Source organism: Eucalyptus grandis, chromosome 5 (assembly GCF_016545825.1).
Source record: "Eucalyptus grandis isolate ANBG69807.140 chromosome 5, ASM1654582v1, whole genome shotgun sequence".
Taxonomy (NCBI): Eukaryota; Viridiplantae; Streptophyta; class Magnoliopsida; order Myrtales; family Myrtaceae; genus Eucalyptus; species Eucalyptus grandis.
In genome coordinates this window covers 42943816-42955248 of record NC_052616.1, presented here as the reverse complement: position 1 = coordinate 42955248, position 11433 = coordinate 42943816, and the positions used below count along the sequence as shown (strand labels likewise).

At 37.2% G+C, this 11433-nt stretch overlaps 1 pseudogene; it reads right to left on the bottom strand.

Annotated features, from left to right (window-relative positions):
* Window positions 1-5571: 5571 nt before the first annotated feature.
* Window positions 5572-10005, bottom strand: LOC104446901 (annotated as a pseudogene).
* Between the last annotated feature and the right edge of the window lie 1428 nt (window positions 10006-11433).

The window sequence follows — 11433 nt, the reverse complement described above, 5'->3', positions numbered from 1 at the left end:
TTCGTTAGATGAACCAAATATAATATCATCAACGTAAATTTGAACAAGTAAAAAGTTTTTACCTTCCCTTTTAATAAATAAGGTAGTATCTACTTTTCCTTTGATAAAATCATTTTACATTAAAAACTTACTTAACCTATCATACCAAGCTCGAGATGCTTGTTTTAAACCATAGAGAGCCTTTTTCAGTCTGAAAACTAAGTTTGGTCTCTTTGGATCTTCAAATCCAGGAGGTTGTTCCACATAGACTTCTTCTTGGATAAATCCATTTAGGAATGCACTCTTGACGTCCATTTGGAATAACCTGAAATTTTTATAACAGGCAAAAGCAAGTAATAATCTAATTGCTTCTAACCTAGCTACTGGTGTGTAGGTTTCATCATAATCTATCCCTTCTTCTTACGTATATCATTTGGCCACGAGTCTTGCTTTGTTCCTAATCACTTTTCCTTTTTCGTCCAATTTGTTCCTGAAAACCCATTTAGCTCCAATAATGGATTTACCTTTTGGTTTGGGAGTTAACTCCCATACATCGTTAATGCTGAACTGTATGAGTTCTTCTTACATTGCTTCAATCCAACTTTCGTCAGCTAAAGCTTCTTCTATGCTTTTGGGTTTTATTTTAAAAATAAGTGCCATGACGCTAGACTCTTCTTGCCTTCTGGATCTAGTGCAAATTCCTTCATCAATATCACCAATGATGAGTTCTTTGGGATGACTAGATTTGTGCTCCTAGTTGCTTGATGGTCTGGCAGGAAGTTGTTCTTCTACTTCAGTTGATTCTTCAACTTCTTTTCTCAGATTTTCAGAGGTCTGAGCTGCTTCAAGGGAGATAGACTTTGTAGAGTTTGAAGCAGGTTCAGATTCTTTAGGATGAGTCTGAATCAGATGATTCTGCAAGGAGTCTTGGAATTTGACATTAGTAGATTCTTCCATAGACTTAGTCTTTTTGTTGAATATTCTATAGGCTTTGCTGGTGGTTGAATATCCAAGGGAGATTCCTTCGTCCGATTTCTCTTCAAACTTACCAGTTCGATCATTTGCATTTTTCAAAATAAAACATTTGCAACCAAATACATGAAAGTAAGAAACAATTGGCTTCTTCCCTTTGAATAACTCATAAGAAGTTTTCTCCATAATAGGCTTTAAAAAGACTCTGTTAGTTGTATAACATGCTGTAGAAACTGCTTCAGCCCAAAAATGAGAGGAAATACTACTTTCTATTAAAAGAGTTCTTGCCATCTCCTGCAAAGATCTATTTTTTCTTTCCACAACTCTATTATGTTCTACAGTGTATGGAGAGGAGAAAACATGCTGAAAACCCAATTCATCACAAAATTTTGCAAAGTCTTGATTTTCAAACTCACCTCCATGGTCTGTTTGTATGCTTGAAATAGCATATCCTTTCTCGTTTTGGACTTTCTTAGCAAACTTTAAAAAGTAAGAAAAGGCTTCAAACTTACTTGCCAAAAAGTAAACCCAAGTAAATCGTGAGTAATCATCCACGATTACTAGACAATATCTCTTTACGCTTATGCTTTTAGTTTTGGTTGGCCCAAAGAGATCCATATGTAGAAGCTACAAAACACGATTAGTAGAAATATGATTCAATGGTTTAAAAGAACTTCTAATTTGTTTTCCCAATACACATGGTGTGCACAAATCAGATTGTTGAAACTTCAGGTTGGGTAGTCCTTGAACGAGATTCTTAGAAGAGATCTTGGCAATCTGTTTCATATTAACATGGCCAAGCTTTTGATGCCAAAAATTTGCTTCATCTTAAATTGAAATTAGACATTGAGACTTTTCTGGTTTTATATCCAAAAGATAGATGTTCCCATGTATGATTTTGATTTAAAACAATATATTTCGAGACTTTAGTAGGATCTTTAAATTACTTACCTCGATTTCACTATCTGAGTCTGAGTCTGTATCTATTTCGAAGTCTGAGTCTGATTTTGATTTAACCATTAGACAAATATTGGCATAATCATCATCACTTTCTTCGCATTCAATATCACTCCATGTCTCTGTCTTGAGAGCCTTCCTGTATTTCTTAGATTTTCCTTTCTTTTTTTCAACATGGAACGATTGGGTCTGATGTGTCCATTTTTCTTGCATTCAAAATAGATCATATATTTATTGGATTCATCATCCTCAGTTGATTTGTTTTGAAACTTTTGAGTGTTTTGTTTCTTCCAATTGAATATTCTTCATTTTTTGTTTAGTTTCCTGAACCTCTTTATCATAAGAGCTAACTCTTCATCATCTATATCATATTTAGAGTCTGTAACATCAAAATCATCGTTAGATCTCAAAGCAATTGACTTCTTACCTTTGGGATCTTTTTCATTGATTTGCTCAACTTCATAGGATTGAAGTGTGCCAGCCAATTCGTCTACAGAAAGTGGCATGATCCTTTGTGTTTCCCTTATCGAAGTCTTCACGTGATTCCAGTTTTTGAAAAGTCCACGTAGCAACTTGTTAACCTTCATGGGTCCTGAGATTGGTTGTCCATGATACTCTAGACCATTTACAATTTCTATAAAACAACTAAACATGTCAGTAATAGATTATCCTTGCTTCATCTTGAAGGCTTCATACTGTCCGAGTAGAATATTAATCCTTGTTTCTTTCACCCGATCAGTTCCTGCATAGGTAATGTGCAGTCTATCCCAGACTTCTTTGGCTATTTCACAAGAAGATATTATGTTATATTCAGTAGGAGATAATGCACAATATAAGGAATAAATTGCTTTAGCATCAAAAGCTTGTTTCTTTGTTATTTCTTCTTAAGTCATCACGCCAGCGTCTGCAACTTCTTTTCCCCTTTTTGAAACTGATGTAACTTTAGAAATAATTCTTTTTTCTACCACATTCCATTTTAGAGGATCTTTAGATCTTAGGAATGCCTTCATTTTGTTTTTTCATATGTTGTATTCATTTTCATCAAAATAAGGCGGTCTAGTGTTGCTTTGGCCTTCAACTAAACCTAGAGCCAACATGCTAACCATAGATCTTTAACTCGGAAGTAAAAACACTTCAATTAATTGAGTACACAAAGCTCCGATACCAATTGATAAGGCTAGTATAAGCACCTAAAGGGACGGTGAATAGGTATTAAATAAGTTTTTGCAAAACTTAACAACTTAATTCAACTTATATGAAAACGATAGACTGAAGATATAAAAGATTGTAAGATGATATATAAGACTGTGAATTAAGTAAAGAGATTAGGGAAAAAGAATTGAAACACAAGATTTATAGTGGTTCGGCTTAGACCAAGCCTACGTCCACTCTCCCGCACTGACAGCCCACTGGTTGGATTCCACTAAGAATCAAAAGAGATTATATAGTATCACGTCATTGATTCCACAGTGTAAAGACTCTACTACACTTCCTCAAGGTCTCACAAGTATTTGATCTCTCTTTTGAGTACAATTTAAGCTTGACAAAATTGTAACAGCAAAGAACTGAGAATTTCAGACTTTGAAATTTTTCTTTCACGCACACACCCACAAAATTATTATGAGCCATGTCTTATATATAGATTCAGGAGAGTGGGAGACTGTTGATGAGGCAAAGAAAAAGACATCACACATGCAATGGGAGCATGCTATGAAAGACAAGATGGGCTCGTTACTTCAGAAAAAACTTGGGAGTTGACCAAGTTGCCTAAAAGTAAAAATGCCTTATTAAACAATTGATATTAAACAAGTGAGTGTATAGGATTAAAAATAAAGTAAGTGGTGGTATTAGATACAATGCGAGACATATGGTCAAGAGCTTTTCTAAAAAAGAATGGATTGACTACACCAAGATATTTTCACCAATAGTTAAAATTGTTGGAGAAAACTTTCTTATTTGTTTTGAAGTTGACAAAACGTTTCCATCAGTTTAGTTTGAAAACTTGTAGACTCTATCGTCAAAATCTGAAGACCTCCAGACTCAAGACTCAAAGTCTACCCCCACTGATAGCATCCAGACCGACGAAGAAAAGATTTATCCGATGAAGAAGACTTATTCAGATGCGAGTATATCTTTAAGGATTTGGTTTGTACGGTTGAAGAAGATCTCACGGCTAAAGATAGCATCTCGTGATTAGTTATTCTTATTGAAATCAATTCGGATAATTAGATCTGTTGATTGGCGAAATATACTTGGAAGGTTCTATTTATGGAAACCTAGATCCTGATTGTATGGGCGAGTAGGATTGGTAGGCTATCATCACATTCCTTAAATAACTCGAGATCTCTATAATTGATTTTGTCCAACGAGTAGATTGGAAGAACAACTTTGGAATGTGCTAACAGTTATAATGGCATTGAGAAGTATATAAGGAAGACGCTCAAGTTATTAGAGAGTATGCGTCAAAGAAAAATTCCAAAGTCTGAAGCTCCTAGTTCTTTGCCGATTTAATTGTTAAGCTTAAGTTATAAACAAAAGAGAGATTAAATACATGTGAGACCTTGAGGAAGTGTGGTAGAGTTTCTACACTATGGAATCAAGGACGTAAGATAGTAAAATCTCTTTTGGTTCTTAGTGGAATCCAGCCAGTGGGCTGTCAGTGTGGGAGAGTGGACGTAGGCTTGGTCTAAGCCAAATCACTATAAACTTTGTGTTTCAATTCTCTTTCCCTAAACTCTTTACTTTAATTTGTAGTTTTATATAACTGTTTACAGTCTTTTACATCTTCAGTCTATTATTCTCAAAAGACAAATTAAGTTGTTCAGTCTTGCAAAAACTTCTTTAACACCTATTCACCCCCCTCTAGGTGTTCTTACTAGCCCTATCAAAAAGAACATCAATTAGAGTTCTACTGAGTATAGTTGTAGTGGAAGATCTTCATCTTGAGCGATTAGACGTAAAAACGGTGTTTTTACATGGTGACCTAGATGTAGACTTATATGGCACAATCTAATGGTTTTGAAGTCAAAGATAATGAGCACATAGTATGTCGCTTGAAGAAAAGCTTGTATAGCTTGAAGCAAGCTCCGCAACAATGGTATTTAATTGATGGTTTTATGGAAGAAAATGAATTTGCTCATTGTGAGGTTGACCATTGTGTTTATTTTCACAAATATGACAATGGTAATATTGTGTATCTCTCGTTATATGTAAATGACATGTTAATTTTCAATTGATGGTCCATGAACTTTTGGTACTTATTTGATATAGTCCCTAAACTATATAAAAATGTTCAATGTAACTATCAATCAAAATTCTATATGATACACAAAATATGTAATTTGTATATTTGGTTGTAATTATCTTGTGATGCAAGGAAAAGTTACTCCCCTATACACAACGTTTATGTCACATTCACATGTAATGAGCAATTTGAAATGTCCACATTCATCAATTGGTTATGACATTGCAAGACTGAGCAAGCGAGACACCTTGCAATTAGAAAGAAGATGTATGCCTCGGATTGATTAAATCATAGGGACCGGATAGACGGGAAGAAAACACACAAGGAACATAAGGTTTTAATTCAATAGGACAAACAACAATAATCGACAGTGCTGATGAGGCACGTTAACAATACTCACAGAAGAAGAACAAGAAGAATTAAAGGAGGTTAAGATGGTGAGGGGTCAAAAGCTTGAAGATGGTGGAAGCGTGGGACTCAATGAAGGCCACCTGAGACCTGGGGAGGTGAAGGTAGACCACCCAATCCCCGTTGGAGAGCGGGTTGGGCATGGGCATAACATACTAGCTTTGCCTCCCCATGGGAAGTGGTAGGACCCCAGCACTAGCTTCCCCCACCCAAAGTCCATCTCGGTCACTGGGAACCTCTGTCCGGATGACACCACGAGCACCATCGACCCTTCCTCCTCCTCCTCGCTATCAGGCTTGCAAAATATCCTTTCTAATGCTAGCACTGGCCGGTGTTCTTCCACCCAATCTATCGGGTCCACAAAGTGCTCCTTCGTTGCCGCCCTCTCCACAAACTTGTGCACCACATCCACCACCCAGCTCAGTGGCTTCTCCACCACCTCCCTCGGCCTCTTCTCTCTAAATGGCACCGACAGCACGTTCCCAAAGTAGGATGACATGGGTGTGGGCTTGTCATCCTCGCCCCGACTCATCAACCTACACCTGCCGTCCAACGATCCCCATCATTGACATTGTCTTGTTGTCATCATTATCAACAACCGAGGAGGATTCAGCCACCATCCTCCAAAGGAAAGCGCTGAACGATTCCAACTTAGTCCTCTTGCTTCCATTGGAGCAGGCACTCTGCTACAACTCACTTAGCTTGGCAGTGATCACATAGTACTGGCGACTTGACAGGCGGTCATTGTCCCTCAATGTCACCGTCTCTCATTGCTCATCCACCTGCAGCTTGTGTTTGGGAGGTGGGTACAATGCAAAGACCGGGATGTACATGCGGTCTAGAGAGGGGTCAAAGCAAAGCCGATGCCTTAGGTTGAGAAGAGAGCGACGGAAGGAAGGAGGGAGGGAAATGGGTGCAGCGGAGCAAGCCGTTTCTACCCAAAACACCATGAACATATTGACTGAGTAGGCGTCAACTATCCGATGGTCAAACGTACATGCCACCACTATTCCTCCACACTATAACTCCGTTGCCTAAATGTTTTCTGTCAAATAAAAAACTTATGTCTCAATGGATAGATCCAATCCTAACGGGGAAACTGTATAAAAAACTTATGCCTTGGTGAGATTTAAGATTAGTTCTACACACTCTAGACATACCTTTGGCAGCTTACGCCCAGAAGTTATCAAATGACACATTGACCATATAGAACAATGTTATTTTAATAAATAATTATATATGTCCGAACATGGATACGGATGATTAACATAGAGACTACGAAAAGGTGATATCCGTTATCCAATTACTTCATATGAGACTTACTAAAGAGAGGAGAGATTATTTAAGAGTCTTAGGATTTATTTGGTAACCATTCTATTTCCAGAAACAATTTGCACTTGAAAATAGTTTTTTCTAATTTTGCTCCCTAAACAAGTTTCTAAATATTCGAATGTGTTTGATAATTGCACAAAATTATTATTCCCAAAATAGAAAAAGAACATGAATTCGTTTTGTACAATCCTGAAATTTTTTTTTTATGAAGTAACATTTCTTTCAATTTTTTAATAATTTCATGAGATTTTTCTTCTTCTTTTTTCCTTTTTCCTTCTTCCTCCTCTAGCTAATCGCTAGGCCTTGGCAATGGTTAGTAACCAACCAAAGACGAGAGCTAGCAACCTCGTTAGCCCCCGGGGAGGTTGGCCTCACCTAGCTACCAACAAAGCTCGACCTCACCCAATCAAGGCAAGGCCAACCTTGTTGAGGGCCAGCAAGGTCACTGGGCCTCATCTCTGATTGGTCATTAGCTAGTCGGCACCATTGCCAAGCCCTACAACTAGTTTGAGGAGGAAGAAGAAGAAAAGAAAAAAAATGATTTGGTTTTAGAAATTGTTCCCGAAAACAAAATATTAAATTTTTTCAATTTCTTGTTTATGTTCCAAATCTATTCCACGGTCACCAATTTATTCCCGTGAATAGAAAAATTAGCTAATGTTATCAAATGAATTTATTTTCTTTTTTTATTTTGAGAAATAAAAGAATAAAAATAATCAAGGATTGACCAGTCATCTAATAAGACCTTAACATGTTTCCCATGAAGTCAAGGGTAAAAGAGATCCCACCTCTGCCACATATATTTGAATTCTTTTGTGCTTGAGGGCACTGGGAACCCACCCCATGCCATTACGGTCTCAATAAATTAATGATTGCTTCTAAGGTCCACCTTTGCAAGATTTTTCCACTCATTCAATTCCGTCCATAAAAAAAAAAAAAAATGATAATCTCCTCCTGCACTATATTATTATCACTCATCTATCATGCTATTATTATCTCGCCGTTCTCTATGGACTCAATGAGCCAATGTATAATCTCAATGATCACACAAGTAAACGAGAGAAACTCATGCAAAGTGTGAGATTCTTTTTCCTTTCAATATTTAGGTTCAATTTATTTCGAAAAAAAATATAATATTTCTAAAAATATTTTTCAAGGAATCACTTTCGAGGAAATGACAATATTTTATAGTGCTTAGCTAAAAAATGAAAATGAATTAGAAAATATTTTCCACCGTTTGGAATGGAAAATGATTTTCCTGGATAAAATTAATATATTCAATTATTTTTTCTATTATTTTTATCTTTTTCCTTCTTCCTCGACTAATCGCTGGCCATAGCGGCAACGGCTAGGCTCATGCTCTCCAAATTCCAGCAAGCTTGAGCCTTGGCTCGGTTGTGATGGGTTGTCGCCATGGTGGTTGAGTAAGAAGCAAAAGAAAAATAGAAAGAAAAGAATAAAAAATAATTTAAGGTTTGAATTTTTTTTTTTTTTGCAATATTTTTATAAGAGCAAACATTACATCAACCAAGGACTCGAGTCCAAGTAACGAAGACCAATGCCGATACATAGTCATATTTTGGAAAATGTTTTTCAACCTTTTAAAGAGGAAATCATTTTCCCAAATTTTAGTATAGATTTTTTGCTTACTAGGAAAACATTTACCATTGGCTCATTTTCCTAAGCAAACCAAATGATGGAAAATGAGGAAAATGGAAAATATTTTCTAGAAAACATTTTCCATGAAACAAATAGAACCTTAGCAATAAATCTTTCTACATTGTTATGTTTTGTATGAGAAATCATTGATGTATTTATGCTCTATTTGTTTCACATAAAATATAATATTTCTAGAAAATATTTTCCAAAAAGTCTTTTTCCAAGAAAATGATAACATTTGTCTCACCAACCTCTGATGAGGCTCAAGCTAGCTTATATCCAGTCGATGATTGTTGGTGTGGCCCACAATCGGCCAAAAAGAAGCAAAAAGAAGTAATAATAACAATAATAATAATTAAAAATTCAAATTTTTAGATATTTTTATAAGAATGAATGTTTCATAAACAAGAACTCAAGCCCATGTGTAGAAGACCCACACCAATACTAAATCATATTTTGAAAAATGTTTTATGATCTTTCAAAGAGGAAATCATTTTCCTAAATTTCTTGTCTGATTTTTTTTTTTAGTTGGATTTAAGCATAGTTTTCCATTAACTCATTTTATTAAAAGAACTAAACGTTGGAAAATATTTTCCATGAAACAAACAAAGCCTCAATCATAGATTATGCTATTAGGTGTGATTAAAGTCCAAGCATTATTCTTCTTTCTGAACAATGGTAAAGGGTATCCAAATCGATCAGTCAAATTCGCATGCTAAGTGATGTAAACAATTAGTTCATATTCAACACCTATTGAAAACACTTCAATATCGATGAATAAATCTTTCTTTCTTTTTTTTTGTGAACCATTCTAAGTAAAGTTGGAAAATTCGATTGATAGACTAGATGCAGAAGATACACTATTTCGTTCGACGCCAGTTATGCATAAATAAAAGATTTAAGAAAAAGACTAGATTTAGGTGAAACGAAGATGAAAATGGGTGCGGGTGCTTATACGGTAATATGATCTTAGATGGATAAACGATATATAGTGAGGCTGTATCTAATATCAATACCTGAACAGCAAGCACGCCTCGCTTCTTTGTGGGCACCAGTTTCCCTTCAACGGTGTCATCCGGATTATACAGGTTGAGATGGCGGAGTTCCACGTCTGCAAAAGCTTCGATGAAGTCGACCTCCCAATTGTTGCACAGGAGCTCAGGCTCACTGGCTGAGTTCTGCACCACCTCTCCGGCGAGAGCATAGTAGGAGACCAGAGCTTGGGCCAAGGCGGCTTTCAGAACACCAACCATGGACCCATAGTCCAGCCTCTGTGACGCGGTGGTGGTTGGATTGGCGTAGCAGAAGAAGACGCCAACGTCAAGCGGAGGCAAGAGCAAGTCAAGGTTGGAGAGGGGCAGCAAATGCCCTTGCATGGGCAGTGGTGCCGCCACCACTTCTCTCTTGCCCGACTTCACCACGAACTCTCTGCCTGCACCTCCATCTACATGCATTTTGTGTACTCTGTAGCGAGTTTGAGAGGAAGGGAGGGGGGGAGAGAGAGAGAAAGAGAGAGGAGGAGGAGGAGGAGGAGGAGGAGAAGGAAGAGGGATGGACCTGTTTGGTTGAAGATGAGCCGGCATTTATAGTCCCAAACGGCCGTAGAGTAACAAGTTTGGGTATCGAGGAGTTCGCAGGTTAGGCTTCTGTGTCTAAGCGGGCAGAACTAGGGTTTGACCCATAAATCTCCAATCCAAGTCCCCCGATCCGATCGAGTCCGGGGATTCGAGCCCTTGGAAACAGATACCAAGGAAAATATGCTAAAAGATACCAATTTCTGAGCGCATTTTCCACGATTCTTTAGGGAGTAGGCGTAGCGGTACATATTCTGTCGCTCATGGAGCTTCGAAAATAACTGGTGCAGGCAGGAGGGTGCAGCACCCCAGTAGTTTGGGTTGAGGGGAGGACTGAGGTAATAACCCACCTTCCCTTTCATTTTAGCTTCCACTGTTAAAGTAAATATGGTATGCGTTTATTATAAGATTTATATTTAAATTCCTCCACAGGTCCTCCCGGTTGCCAGGGACTTACAAAACCAATTTGTGGTCATAATTGAACCGCTATCAATTTAGAACAACGACACCGTCCGTTTAGCAAGGCCTTGTGGAAACTAACATTTCTCTCCCATATAAATATGAATTCTTCGCGCTTCAGGTTACTGGGGAACCCTGCCGTATTGTCACGGTGTCTCATCAAGTTAATTATCAATTCCAAGATCCTCCCTTGCAAGATTCTTCCATTCATTCAATTCCATCCACAATAGACAAAATGATGATCTCCTCCTTCATTTATATTACTATCACTTAAGCATCACACTATGTTATCTCACTATTCTCAATGGACGCAATGAGCAAAAATGCATAATCTCAATGATCGCATAAATAAATCAGTGAAGCTCGTAAGAAGCGTCAGATTATTTTTTTCCCCTGATCATGTAGCAATAATCTTGCTTCATTGTTCTGTTTCGTGTGAAGTTATTGATGTGACGTTGATTAGGACATCTTTGAATTATTACAAAGAAAATAGTAAGCTATGAGAAATACTTGATAACGTGTAATCTCATACTATAATGTCAGACATGTGAACAAAGTCCAAACATGTATTGTTCTGTCTCAACAATGCCAAATAGTATCAAAATTTGATTTGTAAAACTTGCATGCTGAGTGATAAAAACAAAAGGTTTTATTTCGACGCCTGATGAAAGACCTTCAACATCGATGAATGAACCAACTTTGTGAACCATTTTTCAATAAGTTGGAGAATCCGAACCATAGACTTATTGATAAATGGCACACTGCTCCATAGGATGCTGGTTATACCGATATGTCCATGTATATATAAAAGATTAAAGAAAATAAATTGTTGATTTAGTCTCTTGTTTG